The sequence below is a fragment of the Balaenoptera ricei genome, chromosome 8, assembly GCF_028023285.1.
Source record: "Balaenoptera ricei isolate mBalRic1 chromosome 8, mBalRic1.hap2, whole genome shotgun sequence".
NCBI classification, from domain to species: domain Eukaryota; kingdom Metazoa; phylum Chordata; class Mammalia; order Artiodactyla; family Balaenopteridae; genus Balaenoptera; species Balaenoptera ricei.
This window is the reverse complement of record NC_082646.1, coordinates 28,318,420-28,340,160: the sequence shown is the minus strand read 5'-3', so window position 1 is coordinate 28,340,160 and position 21,741 is coordinate 28,318,420. Positions and strand designations below refer to the sequence as shown.

At 37.2% G+C, this 21,741-nt stretch overlaps 1 pseudogene; it reads right to left on the bottom strand.

The window, feature by feature from the left end:
- Nucleotides 1-1,982: 1,982 nt before the first annotated feature.
- On the bottom strand, nt 1,983-21,739 carry LOC132370125 (centrosomal protein of 78 kDa-like; annotated as a pseudogene).
- Between the last annotated feature and the right edge of the window lie 2 nt (nt 21,740-21,741).

Below are 21,741 nucleotides of genomic sequence, written 5' to 3'. Positions count from 1 at the left end.
TGTGTCAGTGTCACTGCCCTTGTGCAGGGTGACCACATACCCCAAGCCGCCTGGGCTGTTCCAGTTTATACCTGTTGTCCTGATGTTACAGCATTAGAGCGTCTCCTTACACTATTGAAGTGTAAGGAGTTTGGACAAGTTCTGGTTTGGACAACAAATTACATAGGTGGTCATTACCCCTGGGTGTCACTGAAAAAGGGGACATCTATAGTGTCAAGTTTAAGTGGATTCTTCTCTTCCTCACCATTAGTAGGTTAAAAATCAACCATAGTTTAGTTTGCTTCATGTTTATGTCAGTATAGCCTTTTCTCCTCTGGAGTTCAAGTTCCTTCTCCTCTTCCTCTTCCTCCTCCTTTCCAACAGTGTCTAATACCTAGTAAGTACAATATGCCTCAAGGTGTTTCTAAGCTCTCAATCACACAATCAATAGAAGCCTCTCCAATCTAGACTAGCTGCTCTCTGCACTGAATCCCCTATTACCTTCCTTCTTGGTTTACTGCCCCATTTTGCTGGATTATTTCTATAAATAGCTTAAGGTGTAGCACAGGAGGTAAAATTTTCAAATTTCTTTGTGTGCAAAATATCTTATTCAGCCTCCACTTATGACTAATAGTTTGGCTGGATACAAACCCCTAGGGTGAAAATTATGTGCCTGAAAAACTTTGGAGGTATCTTTTCTAATGCCTTCCAGGATCCATGGTGCTGATGACAAGTATGATAAAGTCAGATTCTAACTTTTTTTTTAGGTGACCAGTATTTTTCTCTCTGGAATGGATGTATCCTCTCAGTATTTTATTCTATTTTAATTTATTTTTTCAGTATTTTAAAGTTTCACAATGAAGGGTGCTTAGGTATGAGTCTATTCTTGTTCATCTTGCTCAAAACTTGAGTAACTATTTTCAATCTAAGGCCTGATATCTACTTTCAGCTATGGGGAATTTTGTTGCCCTTTGACAGCTTCCCTCCATTTTTTTTCTGGGTCGAGTTTCTAACAGTAACATGTTGGATCTCCCAGATGCAGCCTTTCTAACATATTTCTATCACATTTTGCATTGTGTCTTTCTTTTTTATATACTGAGAAATTTTTTAAATTCATACTGAATTTATTTCAGCAACCATATTTTTATTTCCAAGACCCCTCTCTTGCTTTCTGACCATTCTCTTTTTAATTAACACCCTAGTCTTATTTTATAGTTGCTAGCTCTTTTTAAACCTCTCTCAGGATACTAATCAGGGTTTTTTCTTAAATTATTTTGTTCCCTAAATTGTCCCTGGTTCTACTAGGATATGTTTTCACTCTTTTTCCCCCTCTCTCATGTTGTAAACTTTACTCAACTATCAGGCAAATGACAGTTATTTTCTATTTAAGAATGAGTGCAGAAAGCTCCCTGAAGTCAACGATTGATTGGTTTCTTATGCAGGAAGAAGCGGGGAGTAACTGTAATAGGATCCTTCCCAAACACAATTTTCTAGGGTGTAAAAACTCATACTAGCTGCCCTAGTTCTCGCCAGTTTCACTGTTTTCAAAATGAAATCATCTCATTTCAGGAGCGTGAGGGCGGGGCTGGGAGTCCACTCCTCCAAACCCAAACCTTCAATGAGCTCCCCTATTTCTGTCACACTTTTAACTAACTCAACCCTCTCCCCTACATGCGCATCTGAGCATGGGGCTACTTCTGCAGGTGGCGTCAGAATCCTCCTCAGTTGCAGGTGGTCTCTGTGCATATTCTAGGTGAAGCTTTTCATCTGTTCTACTGCTTCAGTTTCACACTCTTCCACTTGTCTTCCGTCTTTCAAAACTATGTTGAAATCTCTTGATTGTTGTGGGCTTATATACTTAAACACTCTGATACCATCATTGTAGTGTCTTGTGAAAATGGAGGAGAGCTGCAAGCGTTCTCAGTGCATTCTGAATCTGCTATTCTGTGGTCCCAGTGTTTAAACTTCTTGGTCTTCCCCAGTGTCTATCATTGCTTTTAGAAATACAATTTCCTGGTCTTCTCGTGAAGGAAATGAATACATCACATCTAAAATGACAAGGAATGTGGGTTAGATGCTCTAGGGTCTTGTCGTACTCTGCCATTTACTAATAAACCACTTACATGTTACAAATTGTAGGTGCTCACTTATAAAATGAAAGGGGGTAACTCTACATGAAGTATAGATTTCTCCTACTCTAACATTTCATAATTTCCTAAGTTTTTTTCTTAAAATGTCTCTACATTATCATTAATTTTAATTTAAAAAATAAAAATCTAACTTTCTCTTTTGAAAAATCAAAGAGTAATTACCATAATCCTACAACAATGGGATAATTAGTTCTGAAACCTGTCAAGTTTCATGTTTCATACGAAAAGAAAATCATATTAAATAATTTTAAAAAATTAAACATGGACTTTGTAGCACAAAGACAAGGTCCCCCCAAATAGTGTTCCTTTATTTACTAGAAATGTTCAGCTCTGCATTAAGTTCAAATAAAATAAATATTTTTGAGGTGCAAAAATTTCTTATGAAAATCAATTTTTCTTTTCTGTCCATACAAACAAAAGTATGGAATGACATTAGAGGTCTGGTTTATTTGGTAATATAATGTAACTTCTTGATATTTTTTATTTTAGGAAAGGAGAATATCAACATCAAAACTTTTTTCAACTTTACTTTTATTTAAAATGAGGCCATATTTTCCTCTTATAAAAAGAGAGTTCTACTAGAACTGTCAAGTTTCTCATCTGTAAAACAAGAGCACTGAATCAGCTGACTATATTCATTCAGAACTGAATTTCTTTATCGTATGATCACTAAGGTTCTCCCTAAATCTAATATACTAAGGTTCTAAGGAAAGGAAAATATATTACTAATGACATGTTTTGATTTTTATTTCTTAGAGTTCAAATGTCCACCATTCACCTTGGTCTAAGCTTAAGGAACCATTCAAGGGGATACAATGCAGATGGGAGGGAAAAACAGAACCCTCACACAAGCTGTGCCGTGTTGCAATCAGGCTTCCGTTTGAAAAATAATCTTCTCTATAGCTTTAAAGTGATAACTTTGTACCGGCAATGCTTCTTGTTTCAGACTGATTTTCTCTGGCTCTTCCTGAACACTTTCTGAGGAATCATTGACCTCTTCGATTTCTGAGGAGGAAGGACTCTCTACTGTCACAGTCACAGGAAATTCTGATGGACCGGAGTGTCACAAGAAGAAGATAGGAAACCACAGAGTTGTTAAACTAAAGTGCAAAGAAAGAAGACAAGATTGTAAAAAAGATAACACAAGTCAGGTACCAAATATCCAAATATTAGAGGACATTTAACAAAAGTGATCTGAAGTATTATTATTTATAAATGTCTCTCACTGCTCCTTAGTCTAAAACAGGCAATGACTAAGTAAAATTACAGTAACTTTTTTTGCTATGTTACTGTACAGACCTCTGTTGTACATGGTTAGGATTAGTAATGGGAATTGCCCATATTATTTTATTAAGGTTCTTTCACAGAAGCCAAGTGAAGAGCCAAGGTAAACATTTTCTCTCAGATCAACTTTATACTGCAAATAAAAAATTTATTCTTCACTATCAGACAAAAACAGTCCGGAAGAAAATGTAGTTTTTCAGAGGAAAATACATCAGTAAAGGGACTGAAAGAATCAGAAGAATAATCAGAAAGTCAACATATCTAAGCTGTGTATGATAGATGTTAGAATTTTTAAAAAATAAATCACATACACATACACAACTAAAACTGACCCATCAAAAATTTCACCTTCTCATCACCCTTAAGCCAAAACTAGGGTAACAGTAATACAATTCTCCTGTCAAGCTTCACTGCCACTGCAATGTTGTTCAACTGGACATTTCCAAATATTTAAAACCTGACCTGGCCACAACACCATAAATTCTACAGATCATAAAGAAGTGTGCTGGCTTTATGTAACTACGCAGAAGACAAGTCACTAGGACATCATTTTGACAACAAGCAGCAAACCTGCAGCATAGGAAAATCCCAACAGGAGAACGAGGTGCACACTCCTCTCTCTGGGCATGCAAAGGCAGGACTGACACCCAAGATGCTCCTCTCTCAACCTCAGCAGTGGTGCCTTTCACAGAGCAACTATGCAGTCTCCCAGAACCACTGGGAAGGAGAATCTGATACACACAGTATTAGCTTGCCATGAGGCCATAAGCGAGGGAATGTGTGTGGCCTTGGTGAGAGAGCAGAGGTGAGGGAGATGTTGCTTTATATTGGCTTTCAGATCAGGAATTTGTACATATAGCCTGCAAACAATGTTTCTTGCAAACATATGAACATTCTTGAGTATGACAGTTCCATGTGAGGGGTCAGAAATGGCAGTCAAGTTCGTTTCACTGGGTAACAGCTGATTTGCGGACTGGAGAACAGGCTTCCTTGTTTACAGACAACTACAAGGCTGCCAGTTGTGTGCCAAATCCACACAACTACACAGTTGCATTGGGAGAGTGACCAAACATGTTTTACATGGATTTATTTCAGAGAGGGAAATGCTTCTTGTAAGGCTCTGTCAGTTTAAAAAGCAAGAAGAATGACCATCCACCTTTCCCAACTCAAGCCCTATATATCATAAATATGATAGCTACACACCAGCAACTGATTACATACATCACGAGCTTTGATGAATGCAAAGCCCCTAAAAAGATATCAACAAAATGAAGTTAGATCTTGATGTAAATACATCACCAGTTAAACTCAGTTAATACAACTATTTAGTATTATGTACAGTATCCATACAGAATTGGGTATAAAAATAAGTAAGCTCAAAAGAAGGACCTGGAGGGCTCTGCTACAGAGAAAACTGAACAGAATTCAGCCGACTGGCTTGGTGATAACTCTCTGAACTGCTGAGAGGCCCCTTCAGTTCCTATGTTCAGGATGGTTGAGATTTCAGTCTCCCTTATTTAAATGGTGATATTAATCATTCTCTAATCTACCACTCTGTGTGACGAGGATGGACCTGATATTAAGTGTCTCAAGAAGAAGATAGGAAACCACAGAGTTGTTAAACTCAAGTGCAAAGACTGGGGATTCAACACTATAGTTTATGCAACAGCAATTCACATTACCATTTGCAAAAAAGTAGTCGGTTGTCCAATGGGGATTATAAACATCAATTTAACATGAGCAACTGAACAGATATTTTACACAGTAACTACTTCAAGTACTATTTAAAATCAATTCTCTTTGTTTTCTTAAGCAATTGTTAATCCCCAATTTCGTGAATACTACCAAGTAAGTCACTTAAAAATCATCTAGAGCAATCTATTTCACTTTGCAAGCCTAAAGCTATAGTTCAACAATTTTATTTACTGTTCTATGACAAAAATTACTATGAACAGCTATCCCCTGGATAAATAATCAGGTAAAGCTAGTTTGACTCACTAAATCTGATTTACTGAGTTAATAAGCCAGTTGATTTAGAATAGGTCTAATGCATATTTCTCATCCATTCTGCATTAAACTATTTCCCATGCCTAAAATGTCTTTTTTCCCATTCGTACATATCCGAATTCCTACTTCTGTGCTGTAGGGCTTGGCTCAACTACACCTTCCTTTAGTGAAACTTTTCTCACCTGCACAATTGGAGATAATTTTAGTCTCCTCAAAACTCCCACGGGGTTACCTCTGCTGTGACACTTGAGAAACAACTTGAAACTCCCAATTACTTTTTGTTTTTCTTCCTTAGAGGGATCATTAGGCAGAAGCCATGTGTGAGTTATCTTTTTGCCTCTATAGAAAGCACCAGAGACCTCCCACATAATAGAAGTTCCAAAATAAAGAATTCTGAACGACTGAAAAAGACAGGGAATGCAAACACGTTACCTGTTGCTTTTTGCACGTTCTGCAGTACGCCACGGCAGGAAACCAGACACACCAAGTGGTAGAGGTTCAGGACCATAACATTCTTTACCAGCAGAGTGTTTACTTACAGGTTTCTTTGCGGCCAAGCCTATGTTTGACAAAGCATGAAAAGAAGGAATCAAGATGCACCAAAGGTCTACAGAGCAACTGTCACATGTGTACACTTTGAAAGGAATCAAACAGGCACTTGACAATGATGCCAAGGCCATTAAAAAGAGGAACGTTTTGTACAAAGGTTTTACATAAGCCAGCATTTTTTAAAAGTATAAGTTCTCTACCGTAACGTTATTTTAACTAAAACAAAAGTATAGAGATGTGCAGAAATGCAAAAATAAATTTTTAAAATAATCCCAAAGTATGATACATTTCATGTATCATGCAGAAACACTCAAGTTTACTGAATCTTGGAACACCTTTGGCATTTCTGAATCTCAAGGACACAGAAACACAGATACACCCATGACTTCTGCCAAACAGAATCTTCAGAATTAGACCAAAATTTCAATTTAAGATGAATTTTTCTATGTAAAAACAATAAAAGTTATAAGGCTGCAAGTTGCTGGGTAGTAGGTGAGTCAATGTTACTCTCCTACAAGCCTGTCAACCTTCACTGCTCCTTTGATTTCATATAGAAAATACACAAAAAAAACAAATGAAACCCACTGGATAAAATAGTGAAATGTGGAGACTTATCCTATATTTCAGTAGTAAGGAGGCAAGTATCTTTATATGAAATATTTGGTTGCAAAAACTAGACTTATGTGTTAATATTTTATTTAGAACAAGCCATATATTAAAATTCACATTTAAATATTTAATTTGAATTTACTGAAAACAAATATCATAGGTTAAAATTGTTATATTTATCCTTCAAATCTACTATATTTTATGTTATTTGATTTATTTTAATAGATCTTTATTGGAGTATAATTGCTTCACAATTCTGTTAGTTTCTGTTACACAACAAAGCCAATCAGCCATATTCATACACATGTCCCCATATCCCCTCCCTCTTGAGCCTCCCTCTCACCCTCCCTATCCCACCCCTCTAGGTCATCGCAAAGCACCGAGCTGATCTCCCTGTGCTATGCTGCTGATTTCTGCTATATTTTAGCAGCATTAGGATGCAGGGTAAAATGGAGTGTATGTGGTAATATAAGACAAATATTTCATAGAGTGTAGCTTACTGATAATCACCACACAATCCTGTGTGATTTACATGCCTCTTAAAAATATATAGGAGCTCAGTTCATTTTGTGCTATTTTATTGTGTTTTTCAACTTAATTACCGTCAAAAAAAAAAGTTTGTATGCACGTGGTTTGTATGTGTATACCCTTCCTTTACTTTCAGAAACTAATGCAAATACATTTGTATTAAAATTTTTTTAATTACACTTTTCTTGTTAGGAGATAAAAAATATTTCTAATAAAAGTTCCCATCTTTTTTTAGGCATACATAATTTCAATATAAATGTGTCACAATTCACACCATTATTTCACACCTATACTCACCTGGATCTAGGTATATACCCAGATACTGATTTGGCTTACCTCTATGTCTCCAAATAACTGAGGCAAATACAAAATAAAGCCCAAGAAATAAAATTACTCTTCAAATAGCTCAATGAGCTTGTATACTTCAGTTACATTTCCACTTTGTTTAATCATGCTAAATTAAAAAAAAAGTTTAATTGTTTTCTTCTCATTCCATGATGCCCTATTATATACCACCAGGTACTAATTTTACAGAATTCCTAATATGTTTTACATATACATGTTTTATTTACATATATTTCCATTTCTAATATCATAGCAAAAGTCAACTTAGCTATTTTAAGAACACTTTACATATGATATAAATTTTTAATAATAATATCTAATTAGTGTGATATCACAAATCTTAACTTCTTAGTTGTACTATTTGATTATTAAAATATCATTCTCTTGAAATAACAATTGGCAGACGATCATAAGCTTTTTTTTGACTTCATAAACACTCTTAACAACTTCTATTTAATACACTATTGTCCAAGCAAGTTGATTAATAGAGAATCAAAAACATACATCTTTAAGTAGAAAAAAAAAAGCTGTATTTATGAAGATGTTTACAATAGTTGATTTTAGGTTATTTCCAATTTTTCACCAATTTAAAAAATTGACCATCTCAATGAAACCTTGTGAATACAATGTTAAAAAGTATAACTATGAATCATAAAATTTAAATTTAGTATGAAAAGATAAACATGGCAAATTATATTGAAGCTATATGGAATTATGTTTATAGACAGCAGGAAGAGAAAATAAAAATGTATATATTGCTTGACAGGATAATGGGATTAGAGGTGGTCTTTTAAATTTTTCATTGTTATGCTAATACAATACCTTTATAAAACCCAAAAATCTTCAAACAACACATTTTAAATAAATTGTGGGGCTTCCTGGTGGCGCAGTGGTTGAGAATCTGCCTGCCAATGCAGGGGACACGGGTTCGAGCCCTGGTCTAGGAAGATCCCACATGCCGCGGAGCAACTAAGCCCGTGTGCCACAACTACTGAGCCTGCGCGTCTGGAGCCTGTGCTCCGCAACAAGAGAGGCCGCGATAGTGAGAGGCCCGCGCACCGCGATGAAGAGTGGCCCCTGCTTGCCGCAACTAGAGAAAGCCCTCGCACAGTAAACGAAGACCCAACACAGCCAAAAATAAATAAATTAATTAATTATTATTTTTTTTTAAAGTGAAATTCTTAAAAAAAAAATTGTGGTAAAATATATAAAACAGAAAATTTATTATTTTAACCATTTTAAAGTGTACCGTTCAGTGGTATTAAGTCAACAAATTTTTAAAACTTTCAGAGGGCACCTGAATAAAAGATGTGTTGTCCATTGGTGATTTTAATGTATCTGGTATATAACTAAAGTCACCACAGAACTTTTTTTGGGAAATTGGCAGATCATAAACATAAAAAAATTATTTTGCTTTATATTAAACCTTATTGCTTTACTGTTTCAAAATTCAAACTTACTCACAAGAAAGAGTCAGTTTCATATTAGATTTGGTTTAACAAATGCTGCTCCTACTATTCATTCTCATCACCAAAAAAATAAAGACTATTTGTGACTAACGATAATATGTTCCAGAAAATAAAAAGTTAAGGTCTCTTAGAAACAATACAAACATTATCAGTAGAAGTAAATTATAGCAAATTTCTATATTCAGGAGAATGTGAAACTTACACCACTGATTGTTAAAGGGTTTAAAAAGCTTTTTATTACATTTGGTTACAAAATAATAGGCTTAGTTGTAAAATCCTGGGTTAACTACCATTTGGAAAATTAAATATACATTACAGTAAACATTGTTTTTCTAAAATGTTCAATCTAGGTCAATGAACTTGTCTGTAGAAGTCTTTTGTGAGGATAATACATATTTCAAGTTTTTTTTATCATTGAGAGAAACAAGATATTACCTGATTCAAAAATTTAAGTAAGCATTTCTAAGAAAGAAGCAGGAAACAATGGGAAGGTTGGAACTGGAAAGAAATTTTGTTTCTAATAGCACACAAGGTAATTCTGCATTAAAAAAAAAATCATTCCTCAAAAGCACCACTACTAAAATTATCATCAAAGTGCACACCAAATTTCAATTGCAAAGTATTAGAAGTAATTATCAACCAGGAAATATTTTCAAAATAACGAAGTTTTTATGAGATCCAAACAATAATGTTGGTTAATATTAACATTTCTTTAAATTCATTTATTATATCTATATTCTATAAATTCTCATAAGTATCAAAATAATCATAGGTCTCCTAATATGCATGTGGTTAATATTGGCTGTTTTAATTTTAGCACACCGGAAAACATAAGGGGTATAAGTTCTAGTAACATTAAAAACAAGAAAGAGTTACCAATTCTAATAGTAGCTTTTCCTTTTTGATCACTTCCCAAAATTATAGTTCTCTTTTTCTGTCTAGCAGCTTTGGATGGTTCCTTCACGATGGAGAAGTTATCCACTGGTACTGAGACAGAAATGATAAATATGCCATTTAAGTTACAGGTAATTTATGACGGTTTGATCTTAATTGGAAATTAAGATACTTTAAGTTAATCAAAGGTTTTCAATCTGCATTTCTGGGAACCTAAATTAAAGCATCACACAACATTTTCAAAAACAGAAAAGCCATTTGATTTGATGAAAAACTTAGTTTTAAGATGGCAGAATTGATAATTTTCTTTTAAGAAAGAAAGAAAAACAAGCCATTAAAGAGAAATTCTTCCGAGAAAACTAAAACATGTTATATACCTCTGACTTGGCACTCCTTCCATCTGGAGAACATTTCTTATAACTGCTTTCATCACAGAATGATCTAAAGTAAAATAAATTGAAATTAGAGTACTTATTTCCCAGTAAGTGGCTATTTCCATTTAAAACCAAAAGCCAACTAATTATTGCTTTTCCCATAAAATTAAATATGAAATCTACATTATATAATTATACACTTATTTCCCCCTTGTGTATTCTAATTTCTTCCTCAAACACCTAAGATGCCATCTTGCAGACTGCCTCCAGTGGCTACTATTTTGGCAGCAGCAAAGGTCAACTTTCAACATTTTGCATCTAAAGTGGCTTTGGATACCTCTGGATAGAAAGTACAGTCTGAGCACTGTCCAAACACTTAGATACCTAAAGGGCATCTAAGATAACAAACCAAAGTCCTGATATTCCCTCAAAAGCTGCTCATCCCATCAGCCCCCTTTTTCTAAGTGATATCACCCAGTTGCACACATAATCGTCAACGACTTGTCTCCTTGTTACCATTTCCTTCATACCCCACATCTAATCTATCGGCAAGACTTGTTAGCTACACCCTCAAAATACAACCTGAATTCAACCACTTTTCACTTGCTCCAAACTTCCAGCCTAAGCTAAGCCATAAACATCTCTTATTTGGACCACTGTGATAGTCTCCTAACTGGTCTCCCTGTTTCTCTTCTTTATGCTCTCAAGTCCATTCTCTATACCAGGTCACCGTATTCAGATACTATTTGGATCATGCCTTTTTCCACTTCAAAACCCTCTACTCATTTAGAAAAATCCAAATCTTTACTCTGGCCTTCAAGACTTTACAAGATCAGACCCCTGGCTAGCACCTAGACCTCATGTCATACCACACTCTTCTTCACTCAGTACTCTGGTCATGTTGGCCTCCTTGCTTTTCCTTAAATACTCCACCCACCTACATGCCTGCATACTCATTGCCTCTTTGTCCTGGAATGTGCTTACCCCAGATCTTCCATGGCTTGCTCCTCTCTTCATTCAGGTCTCCGTTCAAATGCCATTTCTCCAGTGAAGCTGTCCCCTAACAAACTTATCCAATGGAGTCCTACCTGCCCCCACTCACTCTCCTTACATTAAGATATTTTTGCACTTCCTACTATCTAAAATTATATTACTTATCTGTTTACTCATTTCTATCTGAACTCCTTCACTAGAATGTAAGCTCCATGAGGGCAAGACTTTTGTCTGTCTGGTTCACTGCTTTATCCATAGTGCCTAAACCTGTATCTGGCACACAGTAGGTATTAAAAAAATTACTTGTGAAACTGACAAATGAATAAAGTACTCCTTGCAAGAATTCAGAGTTTGCACAAGAAGGAAATAATGCTCTTGGTGGAAGCAGGCTTAGTATCTAGGTTCACCTCTATTCTGAGTAGAGATAAGAACAATTTACAAGTATAACTCACTTTAATTAGTAAATTATCTGCTAAAAACCTAAGGGACGTACAACATTAGAAAAGTACCATTTTCTAGGATACAAATAATAACAAATTCAAACAATGTGTGAATAGAGAATACATACTAAAAACCTATCATGAAAGTATGATGGTCAAGAACTCTCGCAGTAAAAGGTCAGACAAAAACCAGAACAAATGATCATGAATTCTAGTAGTTCTGGGGCTGAACAACCTACTCATTTAAACAAAAGGGATCATCACAAAAGCACAGGTATTAAAAAATATTACATGAAAGGAAACTATCATGAGTCATTTATTTAAGTATTGCGTGGACCATCACATTAAAATAACTAGAGTCTTTCAACACCCCATGACACACAGAAATAGCAAGTCAGACATACGGATCTGACAGGATATGATACAACCCTTACAAACTCTCACTACAGAAGAATGGACACAGGGTGTAATTAACCAACTAGCCAAATTAATGCAAACAGCCAGTAAACCTCACCAGTAAATCAAATGAATACAAAATAAAACAAAATGTGGTTATTCTCCTATCAGATTAAGCCAAGATTCTGTAAGAAAAGTCTTTAAAATGTCTATACTCTTTTGACCCAACAACTCTCTTTCTACGAATTTAACCAAAAGAAATAGTCAGAGATATAGGTAAGGATATATATCGGAGTACTATTTGTAACTGAAAAACTGGACATACATTTTATACAAGATTGGATAAGCTATGTGTACTGTGGCATATTCATATAATGGAACACTGAACAGTCACAAAAAAATGATGCAGTAGATGCAAATTTACTGACTTGCTAAGATGGTCATACTAAATTAACTGAAAAAAGTTATAAAATTTGGAGTAATCCCACTTGCATAAAAAAGGGAGAGGTACTCATTTTTGTAGTCTTACAGTTTTTTAAAACTGCTACCAGCCAGTGTTTGTGAGAGGCAGGTTTTACATCCACTCTTGGGGTGGACTACAAATTGGCATAGCCTTTCTGGGTGGTAATTTGGCAATGTGTATCAAAAGTCTTAAAAATATGTCACACTTAGTCATTCCACTTCTAGTACCTTATTCTACAGAAGTAATCCCGATGGACACAGAGATGTATATACAACGTATTCACATTGTTTGTGACAGGGAAAAGCAAACTGTCTAAATCTAATTGCAAAGAATTGATTAAACTATGGGACATCAATATGATGGAATACTACATTATACCTCATTAAGTGAAAAAAGCAGGAATATGAAATAGCAAGTATACTACAATTCTATTTTAGTAATCCCTAAGTGTACAAATATATTTATAGAAAAAAAAGACTGAAAATATATACACCAAAATGAACAGTGATTATGTCTGGGTATTAAGTTTATAGGTAATTGTTCTCTTGTTACTCTGCATTTTCTGTAAAGACTATATGCAACTCTTAGAGAAAGTTTAAAAGCAACATAAAAGCTATTAGAAAAATGAGGCTTTAAAAAAATCCTATCACAACAGTATCATGCCAAAAGCTAAGCATATATTATATTAAAAATTCAATATTTTCAATTTTAGAATTTACCTCCAAGCCATAATTCCTCACTAAGAGATTCTGCAAAAGCACGAGCACCCAGGTCACCAATGAGCTTGTTACAGTTCAGGATGATACGCCTCAAACCAGGCATACAGTCAAAATCAAGTATCCTGGAACGAAGACTCTCAGCCCAAGTTTCTTCATGCCTTCTGATAGTCTGATACTTCAAAGATTTAATGGGATGAAATTAAGATGCTTCAAGAAGGAAACAGGGTGTGCCTACTGAGTATGGCTTATATGTCAGAGATTTACACACACACATATCAAGCATATATGCCAGGAGAATCAACCTGAGAAATTAAACAGTCAGTTCAGCTTTAAGAACCTAGTGACCCAGATTCTAGTCGGTCAGTGATTAGATTCCAGCCACTGGATGACCTGTTTCTGAACAGGTTATGTAAAGTTGGACAACTCAATTACAGTCTAAGAATTATTTTCCTTATCTTCTAAGTCAGGGAATTGGTTCTAAATTCTATCATTGCTGAGGCTCTAAATGTCATCATTCTGTCCTCCAATGGTCTCCAACCACCTGACTGGGCAACCCATAAGAAAACTTTTTAATATGCATCTTATTTTTTAACAAATTATATACACGAAGTTCTATACATATAATTTATGTACATTATAAACTACACAGATATTTTTTAAATGATACAAAGCTAAATAGGTTCTAATATTTTCTTTTCCTAACTTCTAAGGCATAATTTTATTTTATTTATTTTTAAAAAATATTTATTTATTTGTTTGTTTTCTTGTTTGGCTATGCCGGGTCTTTAGTTGCGGCCTGCCGGATCTTTTACTTATTGCATGTGGGATCTAGTTCCTTGAGCAGGGATCGAACGGAAGCCCCCTGCATTGGGAGCACAGAGTGTTAACTGCTGGACCGCCAGGGAAATCCCAGGCATTATTTTAAAAACTATATTTACAAAATGGATCTCACATGCTACCTAGGGTATGCACACAAACTTTAGAGGCCTGGACTATGCAGAGCCAGTTTAATGTACCTTGGGAAAATAATGGTTTGACATTTAACCACAAGTCTTGTCTTAAAGACATTCAATTCTTTACATTCATAAAATAAATTCTGGTAACAGGGAACACTGACTTTAAATGAAAAAAGTCTTGTTACAGTCTTGAAAAAATAAAAGACTCAAAGTGCCTTTGACACTCTAAAAGGAAAATCATTAGTGTCATTTTCCTCTTAACAATAGCTTATAAAAGCTCCAAGCAAAAATAACAGCAATCACTTACACAGTGCTTAGTATGCACCAGGCACTATTTATACAAATTAGTTCATTTAAACCTCATAATGAGGCATAGACGTTAAGTGATTTGCCCATGGTCAAATGCTATGAAAAGGGAGAAAAGGAATTTGAACCTAGGCCATTTGGTTTCGGCACCCAAGTTCTTGACTGTTTTCTCCCCCAGGGGTCAATGGACTTGCCCTGTATAGGCTCAAAGAATTCTTCAATTTTTAAAATCTAAATTTAAACATTTCCAGCTTTGTGGGCTATACAGTTTCAGTTGCAACTACTCAACCCCACTGGTGTAGGCTGAAAGTAGCCATAGCTACCATGTAAACAATGGGTGCGACTATGTTCCATAAAAACTTTCTTTACAAAATCAGGCGGCGGGCTGGATCTGGCCCACAAGTCATAGTTTACCTATCCCTGATCTGCACCATCAAACTACTAAAAAGGCTTAATGTCAAATTATTAAATAATTTAGGCCTAAATACAGTAATTATAACCACTGTAAAGTTGTTAAGGCATTAGTTTAAAAACTGTATTTACAAGTTGCTGATGTAGTAATTTTTATTAGTTTATAAACTACAGCAGCTAATAGACACTTGATTCATTTAAATCTTGAAGACTATAATGGCATAGTTTCTTCACAGCATCACAATAAATGTTTTCAGTAACTAAAAATACATAAAAGTATTATTATGTATTATATATTAAATCTCTTATTTCTAAAATTAAGTGGACTATCTTTACTAAATGGTAGGATCCCAAACTGAAAACTGGTCATATTCTTTCAACAACGTGAAGATGCACTCACAGGTATCAAAAGACAAAAATTAATGGCCATCTGTGTCAATGTAGTAATGTGCTTCAATCACATATGTTTTTATGAAAGTTTAAACATAAAATCGCCTTTAAGATCTTGGCCATGTAATCTGCTCCCTGCCATGTCAGATTACAGCCCATGAAGTTTACTGTCTTAAGAGTGATAGAGTTCTTTATACCTTGACAAATAACTAAAAGGAAAAAAAAAAAAACCACACACACACACAATAAGATGAAGAGCCTATACATTTGTCAATCTTGACTTATTTGCTTTTCTTGAGTCAATTGAAGGTTTATAGCCACATTCTTAAAATCATTAACTACAATCTTCCCAAACAGGTAACTGATGAACTGATGCATTCTAAAACTTGTCAGTAACAAAGTGTTATTCCAGTTTACAGCAACAGTTTAATTCTATTTAGGTACTAAAACTGAATACACTGAATACTGCAAACTTTATTGCCAACCACTCAGTAAAGTACTACATACTTTTGAGAAAAAGGAAAAAAAAGAAAAACCTAAAAAGCATAAGACTCTTCCGATTTTCATTTCCAATGATACATGCCAATCTTTTTTTTTTTTTTTTTTAAATTCAGACAGAAAGTCACAAAAATTATACTCATCCTCATCAGTTCACTCAGTCCCATGTAATTAATTTTTTTTTATCTTGATCTTTTGTTAGCACTTTTATGAGTTCATCAGTTTTTCATTAGAGTTCTGAAAATGCTTATTCATTCAGTTCAGCAGTACAGTCCGTTACCAGAAACCTGTACTTGTCAGAGTCTTTTCCATGAATTTCTTGAAGATGAAACCCTTTTATAGGAACATATTTGCAAAATCATCAGAGTACAACCAGAACTGTCTGTAAATGACAAAAGACTTAAAAATGACCACGGTTAAAGATTTGATGAAAGTTCATAATAATGCAGTTGACAAGAAAATTAGTTATTTCTGAGATATACATTTTAAAGTAATAACTAGGATTATTACTTATAACATTATACCAGAACATATAAGATTTTTAGAAATTTCATGTAATGTCTGAAACATTTATATTAACATATTTCCATACATATTTCCATACAAATACAAATATCAGATTTTTAGAAATTTCATGTAATGTCTGAAACATTTATATTAACATATTTCCATACATATTTCCATACAAATACAAATATAAGATTTTTAGAAATTTCATGTAATGTCTGAAACATTTATATTAACATATTTCCATACAAATAACCCAATGAAAGTTTAGTATTAGTTGTTTTGTTTGTTTTTTTATACTGCAGGTTCTTATTAGGCATCAGTTTTATACACATCAGTGTATACATGTCAATCCCAATTGCCCAATTCAGCACACCACCATCCCCACCCCACCGCAGTTTTCCCCCCTTGGTGTCCATATGTCCATTCTCTACATCTGTGTCTCAACTTCTGCCCTGCAAACTGGCTCATCTGTACCATTTTTCTAGGTTCCGCATACATGCATTAATATACGATATTTGTTTTTCTCTTTCTGACTTACTTCACTCTGTATGACAGTCTCTAGATCCATCCACGTCTCAACAAATGACTCGATTTCGTTCCTTTTTATGGCTGAGTAATATTCCATTGTATATATGTACCACAACTTCTTTATCCATTCGTCTGTTGATGGGCATTTAGGTTGCTTCCATGACCTGGCTGTTGTAAATAGTGCTGCAATGAACATTCGGGTGCAGATACATGCCAATCTTGATGATCAATCAGCAATTTAAATGTCAACTATAAACACAGTATTTTATTAGCTGCTATGCAGTATACTAGAGCAATAGACGAGAGAGGACCTCAAACCCTCTGTTCCCTCAAATTGAAAGGCAGGCTTCCTTACCCCCTCAGACCACTACTGGACATAGGGCACGCGCACTAATGTTTGAGGACCCCAATGAAGAGTCACCTGCTTTGTGATTACTTCCATGGCACACCCTCACCAACACCACTGAATTTGCTGCTCCTACGGGACGTTACATATATTTCCTATTTTAACACATACCACAGTGCATTATAATTATGATTGTAGATAGATGTTCTAACAATTTAAAGAAAATGATGACTTTTTTGCTCTTTATGTTTTGCTATATCCCTTCCCATAATATTTTTTGAAGAGAAACCTTAGAAATATAAACAAACACAAAAAACAGAAAATATACAAAACGTGTGGTTTGTGGCTTAACACAAACTTAAGTAAGATTAATTCTGACAGTATCCAGCATGACAAACTTCCATGGTACAAATGAGAATGGACCAAGGTTTGAGCAGGTACAGGCGACAATCCAGGCATGAACACCACCAAGGAAAGGTAGACAGGAAAAGGTAGATAGACATGGTGTGTAGGAAATCACGAGACCAGTCTGATGGGAAGAGACTTAAACAAGACTGAAATTCACTTTCTAAACCTCCATCACCAACTGGACGGTTCTCAAGACACAGGTGCACCAAAGAAGTCAATTATTCAATCCCTTTAATGGGGAGGAACAGTTTAAAATTTTATTTTTTTAGTTTACCCCAAAAGCAAGTATCAAATGTTGGCAGGACACAATGAAGGCTTACCTTTGTTAACATAGTTAAGTCTCTCTCAGAACTAGCCCATTTAGCTTCAGGTTCCTTAGCGCACCCGACGCACTTACACAGCATTCATGAGCTTTACACAACTGGAAGGTCACATCTTTATTTCTTATCGCAGGAACACGACTTCTGTAAACTTTATTTCTGTCACAACCTAAAGCAAAATTATTGTAAAATGAGTGATTTAAACCGTACATTTTATCATCATTAAAAAGTATCTACATAAATAAAAAAGCATCTGCTCTGGGTTAAAGATTAGAAACGACTCCTGCCTTTAAAGCCTTCATTAAGAAGGAAGATGTATAAACTCAAAATTTCAATCACATGAGATAAGTAAACATAACCTTTATGCACAGAGGTTCCTATGGAGGCAAAAAATTATATCTAAGTGACGGCTTCATGATAACCCTGAAGTAGAATCTAGAAAGATGAGAGTATGCAGAGTTGGAGTAGGAGGTGCATTAACTGCAGAGGGAACATCTGTGAAGAGACACTCAAGCCTGATTCCTGCTGGGCACAGTAAATACTGCAGGTGGGGATGACTAAAGGCCAGGGGTCCAAGTGCGAGAAGAGACAGAAAGGAAAATAGAGATGCTGGCCAAAGCAAGCCTGGGAGAGAGCATGGCTTGTATCCCAAAGGTGATGAGGCCTGGGACTACCACTGGCTGAGTAAGGGTGCCTCCGTTGATTAGAAAAAGGCGTCTCGCTGCTGAAGGACCGATTAGATAAAGGGAGTGATCACAAAAAGCTCCCCTTCCTCAGGGCCAAAGAGCCCCATGAGGGTTGGCCGAGCACAGTTCAGACTAAACGACTCTGGACAGGGCACACGCTGGGCAGCTAGTATGCACTAACTCTGTGTGGGCAAGCCATTAGCAGCATTATTTTAAGCGTATCTTTTTATGTTAGAAGATCACTTAACCCGAGTAGGCAGATGAACTTAGAGGAACTGAGCCCAGGGGCCGTGAAACCACCCAGGAGTTTCTGCCATAGTCTGGGCAAAATGTAATATGGATGAAGAAGCAAATTTAAGAGGAGGCCAAAATTTACAAGCTAGATCCACTGTATGCAAGACATAAAGAAAGTTCAGTGAAGGAACTCTGAAGAGAATGGGCTCTACAATAAATTTTTCTTATATTCAATGTAAAATATTAGGCAAAATTAAGTACAGTGGCCTTTAAGGTCGCTTCCAGCTCTAATTTCTTTTGATTTCTAACTTATTACTCTGGTTAAGTAAAGTCCCTTCAGAGGTACAGAACAGTTCTTACACCTGAATGGGATGCAAAGAATAATCTGAGTTCTCTTCACCAGGGGATGAGTTGAACGGTCCTTGCAGGAGAGATAACAGATGGTGTGAACCCCAGATCCTAGAAGAGGGCTAGGCACACAATAAGTATTCAGCTTTTCAAAAACAAATGAACAATCATTCCCTCTCCTAGATCTTCACACCCTTCCTCTGCTGGCTACTTTCTCTCAGCTTATAAACATCCTCAAATATACCCACTTAAAAAACTCTCAAACCTATGATTCTTTGGATCTTCTTGTGGATAACCTAAGTCTCTCCCATGCCTTCAAACACCTGTCCTCCCAAAAAGCCCAGATCTGTATCTTGGGCCCAGACCCATCTACCAGGACCCTCTAAAGCACTGAAGATGAAGTAAGATCCTCTCGCCACCCCCAATCCCTTTCTACTGTGCTCTGTATCTCACAAAAAGATGCAGCTGTAAACTGTCACCCACGTTTGCTGTCCTCCCTTTTCTAACTGGTCACCAGGCTTCACCCATTCTCTCTCAGATCTCCAAAATCCAGTCCAACTTTTTATAACTTAAGTGGGACCCTTAGATTACAATTCACCCTGCACCCAATCAACTGCCTTCCACATGGAGGTCCCAGTGAGCCTCTAAACCAGAATTCCATTTCACTGTTCTTTGGTGTTTCCCACAGCCTTCAGGATAAACATCCAAACTTCTGACAGGACAAACAAGGCCCCTTTCTGTTGGGCCTCACTAGGTTTCCAGTATCAACTCTCATTTCTTTCCCAAACCCTGAGTTCCAGTCCTGTACATTAGTTTTGCCATATTTTCTTATATTTCTCAATCTTTAACACACACTGCTCCGTCCTGGCACCCCAGGAGCTTCTACATATCCTTAGAAAGAATGGCACCTCCTCCATGAAGTCTACCCTGAACTTTCCCTTCCAAGATTCTGTGCTCTGCAAAGGTGAAAGATGAGGAGGAGGGATAAATTAGGAGTTTGGGATTAACATACACATGACTATATATAAAATAGATAATCAACAAGGACCTACTGCATAGCACAGGGAACTCTACTCCATATCTTGTAACAGACTGTACGGGAAAAGAATCTGAAAAGGAATGGATATATGTATAACTGAATCACTTTGCTGTACACCTGAAACTAACACAATATTGTAAATCAAGTATACTCCAATATAAAATAAAAATTAAATTAAAGAAAAAAGAGATTCTGTGCTCTGTAGCACCAGAACTCACTTCCTCCAGAGCACTGACTACTGTGCTTGTGTTTACCTGCCACCCAGTAGAAGGGGAGCTTACCTAGGGCAGAAGCATAGTCTCCAGCAGCCCGTGGTTCTGACAACTCATTCAAGTGCCAGGATACTTTACACACATAACCTGCTTAATTAATTCTAAGAACCCACAGAAAGAGTGGTTTTTAATGTCATTTTACAAGTGTGGGGATTGCAATGCAAAAGAAACCTGCCCAGGCCACAGAGAGCATAAGCCCTGGAATTCAAACCCTAAGCTGCCTTCACACTGGTGCTCTTTCCACTATATGATATGACTATTGAAAAAAAAAATTTTTTTCCTGAGCCCTGTTTTAATGGAAAGGAAATGAAGCTGGGATATATCAATTTCCTAATCGCTTTGGTGTGTACAAGGCAAAGTCATTCAACAGACCAGGTAACATCTGTGCAACAATTAACGATGCTCCAAACTGTGCTAAGTGTTCTACATTGTAGAGTCTACAAGCATTAACAGAGTGAGACCTTGTAACCTCCACAGAGAGTGGGTCCTATTAAGCCCATGCTACAGATGAGAACACTGAGACCTAGAAGCCTTAAAGCACTCAGCCGAGGTCACCAAGCTGGCAGGGGTCCTCAGCCGCACGCCCTATCTAGTGCACACACACCCGGGCACTGGGCACCGGTTCTAGTGCCCACCCTCCACCTTGCACCATCTAAAACCCCTCTTCGCAGCGCCCACACGAGGGCCCCTGGAAGCGGGAACTACAAACCTGTCTCGCCAAGCCGTGGCTGGAAGAAGCTCTGGATACAGATCAGGGGCAGAGGGTGCTCAAGAGCGGCGTCCAGTCCACCCCAAGGTGGCGGTCAGCGTTGAAGTCCAGCAGGCCCTTCTGCAGGGAAGCGCACATGGCCGGCAGAGGCAGCGAGTCCTGCAGCGCACACAGGCCCTCACAGGGCCAGAAGTCGGCCACGCTGTCGCGGCGCAGCTTCACCGAGTGATCACGGCCAGAGCGTGGCCTCGGGGACGCTGGCTGCGGACACGATGCCCACACCCGCCTGGGGGTCCCGGCTCACCACCCAGCCCCTCGGGCGCCCACCGCCCGGCGGCTGCAGCGCCGCAGCGTGTGCAGGACCCGCGTCGCAGCCAGAAGACGCAGGGCCACGGGCCCCACCTAGGCAGGCCCCTCCATGCCGCGCTCCCGCGCCCCCGCATCGACGGCTGTCGCCGCCGGCCTCAACACCTTCCGCACCGCAGGGCTGCGGTTTAAGCCTGCGTGCGGCCCCGTGGGGGTGGGGCTCAAGGACGTCAGTGCTCTCGCCCTGCGTCCGCACGCAGCCCCGCCTCCCATGG